The 4267-nt window shown below is 38.6% G+C and overlaps 1 non-coding gene across 1 annotated transcript; it reads right to left on the bottom strand.

Moving 5' to 3' along the window:
* Positions 1-2706: 2706 nt before the first annotated feature.
* Positions 2707-2921, bottom strand: LOC129658227 (small nucleolar RNA U3). Its single transcript, XR_008717323.1, has one exon. It is a non-coding gene; the product is annotated as a small nucleolar RNA U3 (small nucleolar RNA).
* Positions 2922-4267: the final 1346 nt, after the last annotated feature.

Below are 4267 nucleotides of genomic sequence, written 5' to 3'. Positions count from 1 at the left end.
AGGCAAATAGACCAATGGAACAAGATAGAAAGTCCAAAAACACCCCACACGCCTATGGTCACCTAACTTATGACAAAGGAGGAAAGAACATACATTGGAGGAAAGACAGTCTCTTCAACAAGTGATGCTGGGAAAACTGGATAGCTGCATGTAAGAGAATGCAACTGGAACACATTCTAACACCATACACAAAAGTAAACTTGAAATGGATTAGAAACCTAAATGTAAGGCTGGATATGATAACCCTCTTGGAAGAAAACATAGATAGAACACTCTCTGAAATAAATCATACTTAGATTTTTTTCATTCCACTCTATACAGTAATGGAAATAAGAGCAAAAATGAACAAATAGAACCTAGTTAAACTTAAAAACTTTTTCACAGCATAGGAAACCATAAAATGAAAAGACAATCCTTGAAATGGGAGAAGATGTTTTCAAATGAAGCAACTGACATGGGATTAATCTTCAGTATACACAAACAGCTAATGTGGTTCAATATAAAAAAGAAAAACTAAATAATCCAGTAAAAGATAGGTATATCTAAATAGTTCTCCAAAGAAGACATATAGATGGTTAAAACACACGTGAAAAGATGCTCAACATCACTTATTATTAGAGAAAAGCAAATCAAAACTATCATGAGGTATCACTTAACATCAGTAAGAATGGCCATCATCGACTACAAACAATGTTATGTATAAAACAGATAACTAAGGAGAACCTATTGTTTAGCACAGGGGACCCTGCTCAATGATCTGTGGTAACCTAAATGGGAAGGAAATTGAAAAAAGAATGGATATATGCATACATATTACTAATTCATTTTGTAGTACAGCAGAAGCTAATAACATTGTAAAGTAACTATACTGCAATAAAAATTAATTTTTAAAAAGTACAATGATAAATGCTGGAGATAGTGCGGAGAAAAGAGAAGTGTCCTACTCTGTTAATGAGAACATAAACTGGTACAGCCACTATGGAGAGCAATATGACCAGATCAGATCAGTCGCTCAGTCATGTCCGACTCTTTGCGACCCCATGAATCGCAGCACGCCAGGCCTCCCTGTCCATCACCAACTCCAGGAGTTCACTCAGACTCACATCCATCGAGTCAGTGATGCCATCCAGCCATCTCATCCTCTGTCGTCCCCTTCTCCTCCTGCCCCCAATCCCCCTTGGACTGCAAGGAGATCCAACCAGTCCATTCTGAAGGAGATCAGCCCTGGGATTTCTTTGGAAGGAATGATGCTAAAGCTGAAACTCCAGTACTTTGGTCACCTCATGCGAAGAGTTGACTCCTTGGAAAAGACTCTGATGCTGGGAGGGATTGGGGGCAGGAGGAGAAGGGGACGACAGAGGATGAGATGGCTGAATGGCATCACTGAGTTGATGGACGTGAGTCTGAGTGAACTCCGGGAGATGGTGATGGACAGGGAGGCCTGGAGTGCTGCAATTCATGGGGTTGCAAAGATTCAGACACGACTGAGCGACTGAACTGAACTGAGTGGATGTAAACCAAACCAATATGAAACACACACAGATCATATCATTCCATTTCCTCCTTAAAGTTTCCAGTGGTTTTCCAATGTACTTAAAATAATGACTAAATTCATGTCAATCGTCTGTACTTTCAGACATGATCAGAGATCTGCCCTCTTCCTCATATTAATCTTATGTCCGACTACACTAATCAAGCATGCTCTCTCCTCAGGACCTTGGCATTTGCTATTCCCTCTGCCTAAATCTCTTTTTTTCCAAATCAACACTTGTTAGTTTTTTTCTTAAATTCTTTGCTCAAATATGACTACCTTCTTCTCATGGGACTGCCTTTCCCATGCCCTACATGGCCTCCCTCTGAATACTGTCTACCTCCTTCCCTTGCTTTATTTTATAAAACATACTCATAATTTTCTGATAGAACCTATTTCATCTTTTTCCTGATTGTCTTTCTTCCATTATAGAGGAAGACCATGACAGTAGGACCATTTGGATCCTACTTAGGTTCATTTAAAACCAAGAACCCAGAACAGTGCCTGGCCCATGCTAGTTACTAAATAATTATTTGTTCAATTAATGATGAATTAAAGGCCAGATGATAAACTAATAGCACAAGATCCTAGGGTAGAGGGCATAATTATGCCTTTTAAAAACCCTGATAGCCTTGGAAGATCCATTTTTCAACTTCAGAAACTCAGAAGTAACAAAATTACCAGCATTAAATCATAGCATTGGACACCTCTTATGCATTCACTGTCTTTGGGGTGTCAGCCACTTGCTTCCACCCAGCAACCTACACAGCACCTTCACTACAGCACAGGCAGATAGTGCTCACACCACATCTGTGCCATATGTCTTATGCTTTTCACTCTTACACTTCCCTGTTAATGCTGAAAAAGGAGGCACTTGCATACAAGCACAGTATTGAATGAGGGTAAATTCCCACTTCAGTAAAGTTTGATGTATGAAATAAGGGAGCTAGAGACCACATTTTCCTCCCTTCCTATTCCTGGACTAACTGTCCTGAGAAAGTAAATTACATATATATCTTAGAAGATGGCCCCTTGAGACCAAGCATTCAATTGCACTTAATATCAAGCAGTGGCCAGCTCAGTAACACACCCTATACTTGTCCTCCTTCCTTGCTTCATTTCCTTTTCCCCCAATGTTACCAAGAGTGTGAAGAAACTGAAACTTTTTTCTTCTTACCACTCAGACCACGTTCTCTCCTTCTTACTCTCCCAAAGGAAGAGAAGAATGACCATTAAGTGGCCAATGGCAGTTGCAGAAGCAGAACCAAGTGCCGGTTTCACTCTCAGGAGAGAGCATTGCATTTCCTTCTTGTGGTTTTGGGTGCTCTACATGTTCAGAGAACCTTCTCTAGTAACAAACTATAGAAATGATCCCTGAAAGTATAGTCTTGAAGCAACTGAAATTTTATCCACTCTGGTCAGGATGCAAAATTACATAACCTCTCTGATTGCCTGAACATTTCCCCTCCTGTTTGCCTACCTTGTGAAAACCTTATGTGAGCATACCCGATGGCGTCTTATGGGCCTTTTCAAATATGCAGTGCAGTGCATACAGTGGTAGAACCAGAATTTGAATGCAGATAATATAAGTCCAGTGTGTGTGCTTTTAACCCTACACTCTGCTATGTGGTGTAACTCAGAGAGAAAATGAAACAGAAAAGATGGGGGATGGAATGACAATGTTTTCAGGAAAAAAAGAATAAAGACAATGAGAAAGAGATAATAATAAAATAAATAAAAAAATAAGAGTTTTCCAGAATTGAAAATGTCTTGTTTTCACACTTCAAAAGTACACTAAGTCCTGATTAAAAATAAAAATGAGGGGTGTATCATTGGCCAATTTATTTCCTCTCAGCTCCAAATTCACTTTTTAATATATGCACACAATAATGGATGAAATTCCTTTAAACATTTTTTTACAGTGCACACATGTTAAGTGAAGGATATTGGAATGACATTGCAGGAGTACATGTTGCACCTTCAGTCAATACTATAGGTGTAAAAATATACCAGTGGTGGATTCTGATTGCTAGAATTTTGTTAAGGACTTTTGCATCTATGTTTATCAGTGATATTGGCCTGTAGTCTTCTTTGTGGCATCTTTGTCTGGTTTTGGTGTTAGGGTGATGGTGGCCTCAGAGAATGAGTTTAGGAGTTTACCTTCCTCTGCCATTTTCTGGAAGAGTTTGGGTAGTATAGGTGTTGGCTTTTCTCTAAATTTTTGGCAGAATTCACCTGTGAAGCCATCTGGTCCTGAGCTTTTGTTTTTGGGGAGATTTTTTTTTATTACAGTTTTGATTTCTGTGCTTGTGATGGGTACGACAAGATTTTCTATTTCTTCCTGGTTCAGTTTTGAAAGGTTACACCTTTCTAAGAATTCGTCCATTTCTTCCAAGTTGCCCATTTTATTGGCACATAGTTGCCAATAGTAGTCTATTATGATCCTTTGTATTTCTGTGGTGTCTGTTGTGATTTCTCCATTTTCATTTCTAATTTTGTGATTGGATTCTTCTCCCCTGTTTTCTTGAAGACTCTGACTAATGGTTTGTCCATTTTATTTATTTTCTCAAAGAACCAGCTTTTAGTTTTGCTGATTTTTGCTACAATCTCATCTGTTAATTTTTCAATTATTTCTGCTCTGATTTTTATGATTTCTTTCCTTCTATTAAATTTGGGGTGCTTCATTTCTTCTTTTTCTAGTTGCTTTAGATGTAAAGTTAGGCTATTTATGTGATG

This window comes from Bubalus kerabau, chromosome 7, assembly GCF_029407905.1.
Source record: "Bubalus kerabau isolate K-KA32 ecotype Philippines breed swamp buffalo chromosome 7, PCC_UOA_SB_1v2, whole genome shotgun sequence".
Lineage (NCBI taxonomy): Eukaryota > Metazoa > Chordata > Mammalia > Artiodactyla > Bovidae > Bubalus > Bubalus kerabau.
The sequence above is the reverse complement of the archived record's forward strand: the minus strand, read 5'-3'. Positions and strand labels throughout refer to the sequence as shown.